This window comes from Sorex araneus, chromosome 11 (assembly GCF_027595985.1).
Source record: "Sorex araneus isolate mSorAra2 chromosome 11, mSorAra2.pri, whole genome shotgun sequence".
Classification (NCBI taxonomy): domain Eukaryota; kingdom Metazoa; phylum Chordata; class Mammalia; order Eulipotyphla; family Soricidae; genus Sorex; species Sorex araneus.
Genome location: NC_073312.1, coordinates 25,476,180 through 25,492,693, shown reverse-complemented (window position 1 = coordinate 25,492,693; position 16,514 = coordinate 25,476,180). Strand labels below are relative to the sequence as shown.

The 16,514-nt window shown below is 39.8% G+C and overlaps 1 protein-coding gene across 7 annotated transcripts in view; it reads left to right on the top strand.

The window, feature by feature from the left end:
• BTRC (beta-transducin repeat containing E3 ubiquitin protein ligase) overlaps positions 1-16,514 on the top strand; it is a 195,567-nt gene that overhangs the window by 147,844 nt on the left and 31,209 nt on the right. The gene's annotated exons all lie outside the window — the stretch shown is intronic.

The window sequence follows — 16,514 nt, the reverse complement described above, 5'->3', positions numbered from 1 at the left end:
ACTGACCATTTTTTCCCATGTACTTTTTAATTGTATTTTAAGTATATCTCTGTGTCTGCCTCTGTAGCTAATGCCTCCATCATCCCCTGTTATTTATGGTACAACTTAACTTTCTGTTGCTGAAAATAAAGGGAGGATGTGAGGGGGAAGTCAGGGAGAAGACTTAGCTTCAACTTTATCCATCACAGAAATTTTATTTGGGTAATATTAACATTATTTTACATCCATATAAGCAACCTCTGAGGAAGTTATACAGAAAAGAGCAACCAGATTCCAGACAATTAAACTTTATTACTCTCTGCCTGAAACATTAAGTAGTGGTTTAAAAAATAGTTTTTCATCTCCTCTCCCTCTTGATGTTTATTTTTTATTGTGTGGGAGAGGACCTGTTTGCACAACAAGCATTTTGCTTTTCTAGAAGCAGGTTCTCTGTGTTTGGTTATTTTTTTTTCCACTTTGCCCCCAGCTATCCCACCACAGTATCTTTTCCATCTCTTCCCTTGCTTATTATTATCAGTTCTTTCCGGTCTCTCACTTATCCTTGCCCTTGCCCCATTTCTTTCCTCCAGCCCAAGTCTCCTTGATCATTCTTCTCCCTTTTCTTCTCAGCTTCTCCTTTCTCTTCTGCTCTCATATCCCTTTCTTTTTTCTTTTTTTTTTTTTTTTTTTTTTTTTTTTTTTTTGCTTTTTGGGTCACACCTGGCAACGCAGAGTGGTTACTCCTGGCTCTGCACTCAGGAATTACCCCTGGCTGTGCTCAGGGGACCATATGGGATGCTGGGATTTGAACCCGGGTCGGCCGCGTGCAAGGCAAACGCCCTACCCGCTGTGCTATCTCTCCAGCCCCTCCCTTTCTTTTTTCTCCCATTTTTATTGAGGTACTGTAATTTACAATACTGTTAATGTTGTTTCATGTATACATTGTTCCAACACCACACGCATTACCATAGTGCCCACTTCCCCAGTGCCCCAAAGACCCCTCCCATTAACCCAGCCCAGGTCCTCTTCCCTTTCTTTCCCTTTTTCCCCCATCTTCATACTACTTTACTACTCTTCTTTCCACTCCTTTCTACAATCAGAATCATCTGCAATTCTAAACCCTTCAGAATCAGATTTTCAAAATCAGATGTTATCTGCAAGTGACACCAATTTTGGCCTGCTTTCAAACATTAATTTGATGTTATAGACAAAGAAATCCTCTAGATGACATAGCAACACCACTTCATGCGTCATGGATTTTACTGAGTTTTTTTCAAGACCAGAAAAATATATGTCCATTGAAATGTGAACACTGGCTTTTTTTTTTTTTCTGTTGAAATGATGAGGATTTTTGTGTGTGTGTGTGTGTGTGTGTGTGTGTGTGTGTGTGCCATGCCCAGCTGTGTTCAGGACTCATTCCTGGTGCTGCACTCAGGAATCACTCCTGGGAGTGCTCAGGGACCATATGTGGTGCTGGGGATTGAACACGGGTTGACACTGTCTGAGTCAAGTGCTGTACCCCCTCTGCAATGTATTGCTCCAGCCCATGATGAACAATTTTTCTTTGTGCTTCTATATTTTTCATATTTTTGTGTGCCCATCATAAATGCAGTTTTTATTTTTTCATTTGTATTTAAGCACCATGATCTACAGTGCTGTTAATAATGGCTTCAGCTAGACAGCGTTCAAACCCCACAACACCACAAGTCATTGTCCCTCCACCAATGTCTCAAGGTCCCCTCCCACCAGTTCCATGCCTAGCAAATTCAGTTCCGCAGGCTGACTCTCAGGGTTTGTTGCCACTGGCCAACTGTTATTCCCTTACTGTGTTTCTTTATTTTCCATTTATGAGAGAGATCATTCTGTATTTGTTCCTCTCCCTCTGATTTCACTTAGCACAGTGCCCTCTAGTTCTGTCTACATTGCTGCAAATTGTAAATGCTATTTTTTTTAAATCACTGATAATTCTTTGGTTGATCCAAATAGATGCTTTTTTAACAAAAGTGAAAACAAAGTAAAGTGAGGAACCACATTTGATTCTCTAGTAAGTATGAATTTATTTTTGTCTTTTGATGTTCCATTTTCCAAATCCTTTTAACTTTCAGGATGGTGATTCCTTGAACCTTTAGCTGGTGAACTGTAATAGCACAAAGTAGATGTTAAATACAGTTCACAAGTTAGAATTAGACTCTTAAGTGCTATCAGAGCATTTCTGCTTTTCTGTGACTCCCCAAAACTTAGTGCATATTTTGTTCTTTTTTGTAATGGAATATTCTGAGGATAGTGGTTGTGACAGACTTTTGGAAGTTTACATACAGATTTGTTTTCATGCCTGTTATCAGGCTTGGAGGATATGTTGTATACCTACTTCATTGTTGTATGGTCTATTGTTCTTCTTGCTATTTGCTATAAAAGGTATAAAAATCAGTGTTCTAGACCATTTACCAAGTGTCCCAGAATTAAATGTTAAAATTCCCAGTTCATATTCATTTGACCAAAAGAAAACTGCTCAGTCTGTTTCTTCTCAATTGGCTAACTTAGGTTTGGAGGTAAATAAATGTAAGACTAGAATAAGGTATTCTAGACAAAAGTTACGCATTTCCTAGCCATAGTATACTTGTTTTAGAAAGGGTTAAATGGTGTATCTAGTGAATAGTTTTCTAGCTGCAGGGGATTTTGAAAAGAGATCTAGGAATCCTGCAGTTAATTGAATTCTTCAGGCATGGGCTTATGGTCATTGAAAAAATTTGAGTGAGCAAAATTCTCCTACTTTGCTCCTAGATAGTTTTTAGTATATTAGAACACAAAATTTTTAAAAGATAATTTTAATCCTATTTGCCCTGTTGGACATTTTGTATATAAATATGATAATCATATGATTTTACACAGTATATTTGTTCTCTTGCTTTGCCCTTTCCCCAGTTCTTCTTTTTTTTTTTTTTTTAACTTTCCTCACTTCCCCAAGTCTGCATCACTGGTACTTTTTTTCCATTTTTCCCCGTCTTGTGAGCAAAGTTTTAACAGTACATGGAAAGTTAACTGCCTGGAGTCTTTTAAATATAAGTAACACGCAACCAGTAATAAGCTGTCGGTTGTTTTTTTTTTTTGCTGCCTGCAAAGAAACATAAACACAGCGCTCATTTCTGGCAGGTTTTTACTGTCAGAGTTTCTCCTATTATATTTATCTTACAATTTGCCAGGGGGTGAAGTTATTAAGTTTTAGCAGCAGCCATCGATCAAGTTCACAAGTTAACACGATAAAGGCTCTGTGCCGCTCCGATCCGGGGAAATGATGATCCTCACTCGGTAATTAACTAAATGAGAAAGTTAAATCTTACTTGAGAGCTGGGAGAGATGAAAGAGAGGTGTTTGTCAGTTTCTCAGTGGAAATTAGAAGCAGTTTTCTGCAATTCCCTAAGCTGCTGCTCTGTCATATTTTACATAAGCACTGGGAAAACGTCTTGTAATTAGTGCTGTCATGGAGGATTTTTTTTTTGCTGAAGGATGTTGGAATAATTCATTAGATTATCAAGAAAGGCTTGTGTCCTGAAATGATTAGCACAGTGAAATTTAAACCATTAACGATAACAAGTTTAGAGCTTGCTGCAGTGCAGAGGCACCCGGGGTATGTCTGTGCCTATTTCAATCATTTCTTATAATTAAACATTATGTCCTTTTTTTTCTCCCATCACTAAGACCCATCCAAAAATCCTTTTAAGGTGGCACTGTCTACATCAGTGGGTTTACCAGCCTTGGAGGTGTGTGTAGTTAGTAACTATAATAATGCAGCAGTAAATTAAACTGCTGTGAGTTCCTCGGTTTAGAACAAAAGAACCTATCACCCTAGAAGCTATAAAGTTGCATGAGAGAACCCGAACAAAAACTCATATAGAAAGGGGCTCAGCTTGAAGACCTAAAAATGTTAAGTAACTGCCATCCCCTTAATTACCCCCCCCAAAAAAAAAAAACCTGAAAATAACCAAAACAGCTTTTTTTCATTTTGGTGGATTTGTATGATTTTCCTTTAATAATAAATAGAAAAAAAGGTTGGTAAGTAACCAGTCTTTAAATAATCATACATACTGAGACATTTGTAAGCTTGTTTCCAAGTAAGTTTTATTTTATGTAAAAGAATTGATTGCAAGCTTTTCTTGTTGGTTATTAGAAATCGGGCTCATAATGTGAACTTTCCTTCTGCTGACAAATCTGTACCTTCCTGTCTTCCACGTTCACTAATCAGATTTGACATATTTATGAGTTCACCTAATATGTAATCATATTTAGTAGAAGCTGTTAAAATATTAATGCAATAATCCCACAGAGAAATGTGATGTTTACTTCTGTTGAAATGTATGTCCCATTCTCTCTGTACAATCACTAATTTCATTTCATTTCATTTGCTCTCTTATCTCCCCCCAAAAAGATAATGGATTACTTCTTTGATCTCTGGAAGTGATAATGTTCTGTTGAGGGGTGAGGCCTGCCCATCCATACTACAGAATAGGGGACGACCCCTGGTGACACTGCATGGTGGTACGGGCCTGCGATGGTTTGGTGCTGAGCCGGTGTTAGAGTGCTAACACCAGTCCCACTAGTGCTGAGCAGTGCTGGTGCTGAGCAGCTATCCAGCAAACAGAGCCAACATATCAAGGCCTTTTTTTTTTTATTTTATTGAATCACTGTAAGATAATTACAAGCTTTCATGTTTGAGTTACAATCACACAATGATCAAACACCCATCCTTCCACCAGTGCACTGTCCCCACCACCAGTATCCCCAGTATCCCCACCTTTCCCACCCTCCCACTGCCTCCATGGCAGACAATATTCCCCATACTCTCTACTTTTGGGTATTATGGTTTGTAGTACAGATACTGAGAGGTTATCACGTTTGGTCCCTTATCTACTTTCAGCACACATCTCCTATCCTGACCGATTCCTCCAACCATCATTTTCTTATTGATCCCTTTGCATGCAAGGTATGCACTCTACTTCTTGCACACTCTCTTAAGTTCAAGTCACATAATTTATTTTAGACAAGTTTTTTGTTTCTTTTGTTTGGACTTTAAGGCCACACCCAGCAATGCTCAGGGCTTACTCCTGGCTCCGTGCTCAGGGATCACTACAGGTGGGCTCAGGGTATGCCTACAGGTATATGGTATGCTGTGGGTAGAACCTGGGTTGGCTATGTGCTAAGCAAGCACCCTACTTGCTATACTGTCACTCCAACCCTATTTTATTTTATTTTTAATTGAATCACCGTGAGAACAGTTACAAAGCTTTCCAGTTTAAGTCTCTGTCATACAATGACCAAACACCCATCCCTTCACTAGTGCACATTTTTCCACCACCAAGAACCCCATCCCACCCCTTCCCCTGCCTATGTGTCCAGCCCTATTTTAAAGAACTGGAATGTGGAAAGTTTTATTCTCACTTTGAAGCATTCATTGGGGTTTTCTCTACATGCTTAATTTATGACCAAAACCTTTGTTTCTCTGGAAATCCCCATATTTAAAAATGTCCACATGCTAATGGCCTTTTTTCTTTCATTTTCTTTAAGAGTTCTGGAACTATTTAGGATCTTCCTGCTATTCGTGCATAATGAAATGCCGATAATACCATTTACCTGATGTATGGCGGAGTGGGGTTGGGAGAGGACACCAGTGCTCAGGAGCTACTCCCAACTCTGCTTGGGGGCAGAAATAATTCCTGATGACGTAGTGCGGAAGATCAAACCTGGACCTCCTGTATGCATAGCCTATGCCCTAGCCCATTGTGCTGTCACAGTTAACTCTGTCCAGCCATTTCCTGTTAATTGAACCAGGAAAATACGGATTTGAAAAATTGGCCACAAGGGCTGGAGCAAAAAAGTATAGCAGGTAGGGTTCTTGCCTTGCATGTGACCAACCCAGGTTCCATCTTGGGCATCCCATATTGTCCTCAATCCTACCAGGGTTGATTCGTAAGTGCAGAGCCAGGAGTAATCCCTGAGCATGACTGGGTATAACCCCAAAACAATAAATAAATAAGTAAATTTTGCAATGGAGACGTTACTGGTGCCTGCTCGAGCAAATCGATGAATAACTGGACTGCAGTGTTACAGTGCTAATTTTTTTTTAAAAAAAAATTGTTCTTGTCTTCTTGCCTGATTTTTTCTTTTATTTTTCATTTTTTAAATTTTATTTAATCACCTGAGATACATAGTTAAAAAGTTGTTAATGATTGAGTTTGGAGTCATATGATGTTGCAAAATTCATCCCTTTACCCATGTACATTTCCCACCACCAGTGTCTCCAGTTTCCCTCCACTACCACCCCATGCCAGCCTACCTCTGTGGCAGGTTTTCTTCTCTTTCTCTCTCTCTCTTTGGGGCACATGGTTTGCAGTAAAGAGATTGAAGGTTATGTATATCACTTTACCTATTTTGAGCCCCGTTCTCGTCCAGAGTGATCATTTCCAACTATCATTGTCAGAGTGATCCTTCGCTATCCTAATTGCCCTACTCCCCACCCAACTTGTGGCAAGCTTCCAACTGTGGACCAGTCCTCCAGGCCCTTGGCTTTACTGTCCTTGGGTATTAGTCTCATACTATGTTTTTTAATATCTCACAAATGAGTGCAGTCATTCCATGTCTGTCCTCCTTCTGACTCATTGCACTCAGCATGATTCTTTTTTTTTTTTTGAGAGTGGCAAACATAACGTAATATATTCATAACGATGAGTGTTTTTCAATAATAAAAGGAGTGAAGTACTAATCCATGTTACTCTTTATGTTCATCCATTTATAAGAAAATTTTATAACTTCATTTTTCCTGGTGGCTCTGTAGTATTCCATTGTATAGATGTACCATAATTTAGTTTATCTAGTCGTCTGTTCTCAGGCACTCGAGTATTTTCCAGATTCTGGATATTGTGAATGGTGCTACAATGAACATAGAAGTGCAGATGGCATTTTGGGCCCCCAGGCTATAGTTTACAATGCTGTGTTTTTTGTTTTTTTGTTTTAAACAAAAAAAGGGGGTTTTGTCGGAGGGTGGAGGGGGAGTCACACCTGGCATTACTTATAGTTTACTCTCCTGGCTCTGTGCTCAGTAATCAAGCACTCCTGGTGAGGTTGGGGGATCATATGGAGTACTAGAGATAAAGCCCAGGTCACCCACATATAAGGCAGGTGCCTAACTTGATGTACTATCTCTCCAACCCTAAGAAAAAAATAATTTTAAATTATTGAAAATTTAAATATTTTTAGATTCTTATTTAACTTAGGACCTGGCAGCAAGCCTGTAGAGCAATTAATACAGTATAGACCTTTTGAATACTTTACTCTTTCTTTTCTTTTTCTTTTTTCTTTTTTTAATGAATGGGTTGTGCAGTCAAATACTCTTATTTTATTTTTATTTATTACAGTTTATTTTGTAACCTGTGGTGTTCATGAGCTACTCCCTGCTCTGTGCTTGGGGGTTGCTCCCAGGCATGCTCAGTGTTGGGGATAAAATCTAGGCCTACTACACACAAAGCCTTTGCAAGCCTACTGCATGGAAAAAATCTGCCTCCTTAACTGTACTTTTTTTTTCTTTTTTATGTTCGGGGTCACACCTAGATGTACTCTGGTGTTAATTCTGGCTCTGCTCTCGGGAATTACTGCTGGCAGTGCTTGGGGGACAATATTGAATGCCAGGGATTGAACCTGGGTTGGCCATGTGCAAGGCAAACACTTTACCCGCTGTGCTATTGCTCCAGACCCTGTCCTTAAATGTACTCTCGTCTCTCTGACCCTGTTTCATTGTTTCTCCTGGCCACAGGAATAGGAGCCCTGGTTCTAGCCTCTTCCAGGTTAATGTACGAGATTAATTACTTGAAGAATTACCTTCTGACGTGTTAAATAACTATACTGAAATTTTAGTCTAACCCAGAATTATAATTCTTCATGGGCCCTTTCACCTTTCTCTTTGTGAGAGGAAACTCTTCTAAGTATTTCATAATCCACTACTTTTAATCTTAGTCATTAGCCATGACCAGTTTTTTGTAGTTTTATTTTGGTTTCTGTCTTTTTGTGTTTTAATCGTTTGGTTTTCTAACTCATCTTCCTATTTCTGTTCTTATTAATGCTTCTCCTTCTCAGTCCCTTCCCATGCCCATTTTCTGTGTAGTCATTGATGGAACTATTTATGAAGCTTAAATCAAATGATGCATGCTTTAGCATTTCAAAACTTCTGAGAGAGGATGGGGCTGGGCTGAGGTGTTCTTCTTTATGCTTAGGATGAAATCCAAACTCCTTGCTGTCACCTACATTTGATCATGGTCCCAAGGTACCTTTTAACCTCATTTCCCATCATTTTCTTCCTCATTCACAGTCTGTCACTGTAGCACTGTCATCCCGTTGCTCATCAATTTGCTCACGCGGGCACCAGTAACTCTCCATTTCGAGACTTGTTGTTACTGTTTTTGGCATTTCAAATACACCATGGGTTAGCTTGCCAGGCTCTGCCATGTGGGCGAGATACTCTCGGTAGCTTGCCAGGCTCTCCGAGAGGGACAGAGGAGTCAAACCCAAGACGGCCGCGTGCAAGACAAACGCCCTCCCCGCTGTGCTATCGCTTCAGCCTATTCACAGTCTATGTCAGCTATATTAGCTTTCTTCACTTAACACACCTTAATTTGCTTTTTTTTCTGAAAAGCTTTTCCCAGTTCTGTCCCCACTGTGTTCACAAGTTTCTTTTTTTTTATTTATTTATTTATTTATTTTTGCTTTTTGGGTCACACCCAGCGATGCTCAGGGGTTACTCCTGGCTTTGCACTCAGGAATTACTCCTGGCAGTGCTTGGGGGACCATATGGGATGCCGGGGATCGAACCCAGGTCGGCCGCGTGCAAGGCAAACGCCCTACCCGCTGTGCTATCGCTCCGGCCCCATGTGTTCACAAGTTTCTTCGTTGGATCTCTCCTTAAATGTTACCATTGAAGCATAGCTTTTTGACAGCTTCAGTTAAGGTAGCATGCACTGTTCACCTATTTTATATTACATTCTCTATCTTTCTTCATAATATTTCTGAAATTTATGAATTCAAGAATAATCTTATATATTCTTCCTTTGTTCCCCAGAAAAGGGAAAGGAATTTTGTGTGCCTATTCACCACAGTATCGCTAGCCCTAGAGAGGCCCCCAGCACAGAATAATCACTCAGTAAATAATTGATGGTTGATTGGTAACTCAAAAGTTACTTCAGTCAAAATTGTATTTTATCCCTGCTAGGCTACTGCCATATTCCCAGCTTTGCCCATTTTATTCTTTCAATCAGTATCAAATCATTACATCCCCTTTCATCTACCATAGGCTTCAAAGTCAGAATCTTGCCTCCAAGTCCTTAAGGCCAAACAGAATCATAGCACTCTCTTCATCTAGTCCTTGCACCCCGTTCCCAAATGGTGTTCCATGTCAGGAAGACTTTGCTTTCTCTACTCACTACTTCTTTCCTGGTGGTTTAAGCAGGGTTTGCCGCAAACTAAACCCCCTGTCATGTCACTCAAGTTCAGCAGTCACTTCATGCTATAACTTCCAACCTGTATGCAAAATAGTTTGCCAAGTCAACCCACTAAATATTGCTATGGTGGGACTGCCAGTTCGGGTCTGCAAGTGCCTTTTTTTTTTTCTTGTCCAGCCCAGCTGGCAGCTTCTGTCATTAAAGAAATTAATGATAATTTTGAAATGGCACATGTAATATGTTTCCAGGGGGACAAGTATTAGCCTTTGAGTACTAGACTGAGGACAGTGCTGTAAGTGCTTAACACCTTTTATTTCATATCCTTGTCACCTGACATTTTCTTTTTTTCTTTAGGAGCTAACTTAAACTGTTCATTGTAAACAGAAAGGCTGAGGAGATGTGCGGGAGCAGCAGGAAGTTAGTGTTACCATTAAACTGAAATTGTTTGTCAGCTTTCCTGGCTATTTGAACAGTAGTGGTTGAGTCATCAGGCTTTTGTTGGGAAAGCCAAATCAATTCTATTGCCACCAGTAACCATTACCCTCTTCTTCCATAAACTTCTGTACAACCTTTGGTTTTTTAATAATTGAACTTTTTCACTGTACCCTTGTGGGTTTTCCTTTGCTTCTTTTTTAACTGAAGTAGCATTGGCTTATCACAAGGTCTCAACAACAGCATTATAATCTGACATCTGTCTGTACTACTTTACAATCCCCAGTGTGGTGGGTTCCCCGCCCCCCTTCCTTCCCCTTTTTTGTAGTTGTTAATGTTGTTACTGCTGGGATGATTGGAGGCATGCAGGATTGTGGTACACCAGAGATTATACACTTTATTGTGGTTCTTGGGATTGTTGAGGCCTAATACTTGTGCCAGGTGTTTAGTTTGCAGGCAAACTAAAACCCCTGTCATGTCACTCCAGTTCAGCAGTCTGTACCATAACTTCCAACCTATACATAAAATAGTTTGCCAAGTCAGCCCACTAAATATTGCTATGGTGGGGGTACCAGTTTGAGTCTCTAAACCTCCTTGTCAGAAGTCCTCAAATAGAAATGTTGCCTCATTTCCTGTTGTTGTTGCTTGGTGCTCAAGAGTCACCTCAAGGGGACTTGGGGAGCTATGCAGTACTGTCAGGAATTGAACCTAGTGCCTCTCTGGCCCATACTTAAGACATTAGAAAAAAATTGTGTGGGAGGATACAAGTAATTTACTTAAGAGTTTTCTACAAAGGCACTTCCTTAGCTGCAAACAAAATTAATTTTGCAGTGACATTTGTCATTGAAATACTCTGTACTTACAAGTTTTTAATAATCGATTTTATTAAAGTAGTATAATTTACATATAATACTTTTGAAGAGTATACTTCAGTGAATTTTGGCATATGTGTATGAATACCTGTGTTGACAGTCAAGCTATAAAACATCTTTATTGCCCTAAGAAACTACCCTGGTGCTCTTACCTGTCAACCCCACCCCCCAATATCCAGCCCCAGGCAAACACCGAACTGTTTTTATCTCTAAAATTAGATTTATTGCTCCTGAAGTTTCATATAAGTAGATTGATAATGTACTCTTTTGTGCCTCACTTCTTTGATTCAGCATGCTTTTTGAGGTTTATCTTTGTCATTTTTGTGCTATCCAAAAGTCAAGCATTCCTATTTGGTTTGATTTGGTAGGGTGGGGTTCTGGGACAGGCCAGCATCTTTTCCATATACATCAGTGATTTCTCATTCTCTAAAATAATGGATGAAAACTATATGTACTTTATTTCTTTCAATGCTTAGTAATATTTCATTACACTAATATATCACAGTCTATCAGTGCAGTTCTTTATTGCTACTGGACATACTCATTAGTCATGTGCATTTGGGTTGCGTTGCTCACCTGAGCTGCAACTTGGTTCTGGCATGCCAGAGATTGCAGTTTTATGGCTAAAGGATCATTTGAGCAATGTGGAACAGTGCTGGAGGTCAGACTTGGCAGCATCATTACTACAAGGCAGGCGTGCTACCCCTGAACCATATCCCCTGGCCCTCAGTGCAGTTCTCAATGGGTTCTGAGACTTGTTCAGTTTTGGACTAAAATGAGTAAACTATGAACATAGGAGTCATTGTGTAGAAAACTTTTTGGTGGGGGAGGGTTGTGCCATACCTGGTGGTGCTTAGAATTCATTCTTAAGGGTGTACGGATTCCAGGGGACCCTGAGATGCCAGGAATTGAAACCAGAGCAACAACCTATTTTCTAAAGTGATTGAATCATTAACATACTGCCTGTGCTGGGCTGAAGTGATAGCACAGCGGGTAGGGCGTTTGCCTTGCACACGGCCAACTCAGGTTCGAGTCCCAGCATCCCATATGGTCCCCTGAGCACGGCCAGGGGTAATTCCTGAGTGCAGAGCCAGGAGTGACCCCTGAGCATCGCTGGGTGTGACCCAAAAAGCAAAAACAAAAATATACTGCCTGTGCTATATAATAGAATCATCTATGACTCATTCTTGTTGAGACTTGGTGTAGTCTATTTCTTTAAACATTTTAGTAAGATTGTCTCACTGTGATTTCAGTTTGTACTTCCCAAGTTTCTAATGATGTTAAAAAATTATTTATGTGTTTACTGGCCATCAGTGGGGTGTATGTGTGAGGGGTATGGGTGTGTAGTGTTTTGTCATATCTTTTTGTCCACGTTTTGTTTTTTAGAAAGCCGGTTATTTGTTCTTTTTATTGAGTCCAAGTGTTCTTTATATTTTCTAGATACAAATCCTTGTCAAATACATACAGTATAATTTTATCCAGTTTATGATTTGATTTTTTTTTTTTTTAGTTTTGTTTTTGGTTTTGGGACCATGCCTGGCTTTGCTCAGGGGTTACTCCTGGCTATTTCTTCCTTGTTTTCGTTTCTGTTTTTCTTCCTATGGTTATTTTTTATTAGATGTTTTGTGTTTTAGTTCTTACATATAAATTGAAAGTCTAGTTATGTTAATTTTTGTATGTGGTCTAAGTAAGAAATAATATAAATAATATTTTTTTCCTATCACATCATCTTTGGTTTGGTTTGGGGACTACACCCAACAATGCTTAATGCTTAATTCTTTTATATTCACTCAGAGATTACTCCTGACAGGGCTCAGGAACTTTATAGGGTGCCGGGGATCAAACCCAGGTCAGCATGTGCAAGGCTTGTACTATCCCTCTGGCTCCTCACCATCATGTTTTAAAGCATTATTATTTCAGAAGCCAGAGTAGCAGTTCAGCAGTAGGGCATTTGCCTTGCATGTTGCCAATCCAGGCAAGCATCACCAGGTATTCCCTGAATTTAGAGATAGGGGTAAGGCCTGAGTACTACTGGTTATGGCCCAAAAGATGACAAAACAAGACAAAAGCATTATCCTTTCACTATTAAATTATGATGGGACCTTACTCAAAAACCACTTGGGGGCACCAGGACAATAGCATAGCATTTGAACCTTGCATGCAGCTGACCCATGTTTGATTCCTGGCACCCCATAGAGTCTCCTGAGTGCAGAGCCAAGAGTAATACCTGAGCATTGCTGGGTATGGTCCAATCCCCCGTCCCCCAAAAAAACAATCAGTTGGCCATATATGAATCTATTTGTGAACTCCATATTCTATTCCATTGATCTTCGTGTTTGTCTTAACCAAAGCCACACTCTTTTCCCAGTTTCCCATCTAGTATTGGTCCCTGGGGCCACTCTTAGCCTTACTCAACTCAGCTGTGAGGCCTGACTGTTCAGTGGTCAGGCCCAGAGATACAGTTGTTCCAAGACCTAGCAGTGCTGAGTAATACCATACTGCTCAGGAGCCACCAGGACTATGCCCGACCATGCTAGAGGGACCATGTGGGGACAGAGATCAAACTCAAGCACTCACTCGTGTAAAGCATGCACTCCAGCTGTTTGAACTGCCCCTCTGCTCCAAAACACACACTATTTTGATTAGTAATACAAGTCTTGGAATTTGGCATTCCAAGTCTTCTATTTTTGTTTTTATTTTTCGAGATTGTGCTAGCAAGATATTTTGGAGAGACAGGTATTGGTCCACACCTAGCACTGCTCAGGAGGGCTCTTTCTGGCTGTGCTCAAGCGTGCCCCACGTAGTTAAGGGACCGTGTGTGGTACTAGAGAGCAAACCAAGACCAGCTACATTGCAAGGCAAACACCTTAACCCCTCTCTAGCCCCCAAATGTTTTTGTTTTGTTTGTTTTTTTGGTTTTTTGGGTTTTTTTGGTTTTTTTTTTTTTTTTTTTTGCCGAGCAAATGTTGTGTATGCTTGGTTACATTGCTTGCATACTTTAGTGGTGGTGCTCGCAGCGGTTCCACACTTTAGTTACACTGCTTGCACACAGAGATCACACACTTTGTGGTGGTGCCGAGGATCCCAGATAACTAAGCTGCTTGGATCTCACTCAGCATGTTAGAGTGGGCTAGACATTGAACTCCTGGCTCCTGCAACCTCAGGCTTACAGAACAGGTTTTTGGTTTTGTTTTTTACAAAACATTTTTATTACCGAGCTTAGTCCCAGGATTCCAAAGCCAAATTTTAGTCTTGACATTTCTGTGCAAGTTTTAGAATCATCAGTGTCAACTTGTTTACCAAGATTTTGATTGATGCTATATTGTTTCTATAGACTAATTGGAATGAATCTTACAATGTCAAGTTTATCTGTACTTTTATTTAAGCCTTTTTATTTTTTCATTTATTACTTTTTTGGTGATGCTGGCATTTATTGCATTATCTCCCTGGCCTTTCACCAGATGTTTGAATGAGGGAGGGCCAAGGAAATGTAGGCAAGCTCTGAAATGGAGGCCAAGGCATGGACTAGTGCTAGGTGGACAGTTGTATTAATACTCTGAAGCACTGATAAAAACATGGCCCCTAATGAATGTAGAAATATCTTATTTGTTTACAGTATACAATTATTATAGTGCATGCTGATTTTTCTGTTACTGTCACTTCTCTGTAGTAGACAGCAATACTCTAGATAGTATCCAATTCTGGTTCATTTCCACCTTTTATGTATTACATTGTTGTTGTTTTTAAGCCACAACCCAACTGTGCTCAGGGCTTACTTCTGGTTCTGTGCTCAGGGGTCACTATTGTTGGGTTCAAGGACCATATGTGGTGTCAAGTATCAAACAGGATCAGCTATGTGCAAGGCCAGCACCCTAATTTCCTTACTATCTAGCCCCTCATTCCCACGTTTTAGATGACGGAATGAGAGGTTTAGGTGTTGGCATAAATTTTGGTCAAGCTGTAAACCTACCCACTTGTTAACTCTGTAAATCTCTATATTTTGCAACTTTTTCTGTTCAGGGATTGCAATCAAAACAACATATACAAAAAGCAGCCCTAAAATCACCCAAAGCCTCTTTCCAGCAAGGTTCTAACTAATAATTTTTGGTCTATCTCTTAGACATCAAATAGCATTTATGCTAGAAAAAATCCTAGCGTGTATACTAGGGCTTGCTGTTTACAGAGGTGTCCACTCTCCTTGTAAATAAATACTCGAAAAAATAAATAAACACGCAATTTGTGAAGATGCACTTTCTGTTGGGTAGCAGAAATCATTTCCAAAAAGACTTGCATATAGGTTTAACAGCTATACTTTAAGGCAAGGCTTTTCATTAAGTAGCATTAAGTTGATTATCCAAATTTGAGAGTTTGGTGGCATACTTAATATGTTCAAGCAGGTTTGAACTGTGAAGTAATTTGGGTCTCCTGCCAAATTAAGATTTCCTCAGGCAAATATGCTGAAAATTCATCCTTGAAAAGTACTCAGATGTACCACTTTGTTATTGTCATTTAAAGAAAACTTTCTTTAGAATAGTGAAAGTTTCAATTGATTTTTGATCTTTTGGTGTTTTCCAGCTTGAAACTTGGAAATATTATCATATCTAGTTGAGGGCTTTCAAATTTTAGCAAATAATATTCTAGTTATTTAATTGAATTTTTTTCACCACATAATCTAAAAGCCACCACTCTGTTCCGTAGACTTGTATGGAATATACTTACTTAGTCTCCTTATTTCCACTCATGTCTCTTAACAGTTTTTTCTACATTTAGTAGTGTTTCAGATCATGTCGTTTTCATGCTTCTAAATGTTTCTCCTTGTGACACTTCTCTCCCTGTCACTTCCTCTATACCTTCCAAGTTTCAGCACCAAAGCCTGAATCTTATATGGTGGCTCCAAGCTCAAAGGAGTAAGCAGAAACTGCCTAGATTCAGAGGTCCCAGATCCTTTTTTCTCCACAGTCTAACAAATACCTAATCCTCTCATTTCCTTAGTCTCAGCTCAAGTGTCTGTCACTACCTTTGACCCTTTAGACTTAAGTAAACTTGTTCTTTATTTTTTTAAAAAATGTTTTTTCCACCTAACATACTGTATCAGAACAACACCTCATCATTAACTTAGTAGCTAATTAGTTCTATAGATGGGATGTCTGGCACCACATGACTGGGTCTTCTGCTCAGAGTATCACAATAGAAAAATAAAAGATAAGGGTCAGAGTACAGCAGGTAGGGCATTTACCTTGCATGAGACTTGCAGGGTTTGATTCCTGGCATCCCATACAGTCCCCCGAGCACCGCCAAGAGTAATTCCTGAGTGCAGAGTCAGTTGTAAGCCCTGAACACCACCTGGTATGACCCAAGAACAAATAAAAACTTTAAAAGATTTATGGGGCTGGAGTGATAGCACAGCGGGTAGGGCATTTGCCTTGCATGCGGCCGACCCGGGTTCTAATCCCAGCATCCCATATGGTCCCCTGAGCACTGCCAGGGGTAATTCCTGAGTGAAGAGCCAGGAGTGACCCCTGTGCATCGCCAGGTGTGACCCAAAAAAGCAAAAAAAAAAAAAAACTTTAAAAGATTTTAAATTAGGACCTCCACAGTCTAACAAATACCTAATCCTCTCATTTCCTTAGTCTCAGCTCAAGTGTCCGTCACTACCTTTGACCCTTTAGACTTAAGTAAACTTGTTCTTTATTTTTTTAAAAAATGTTTTTTCCACCTAACATACTGTATCAGAACAACACCTCATCATTAA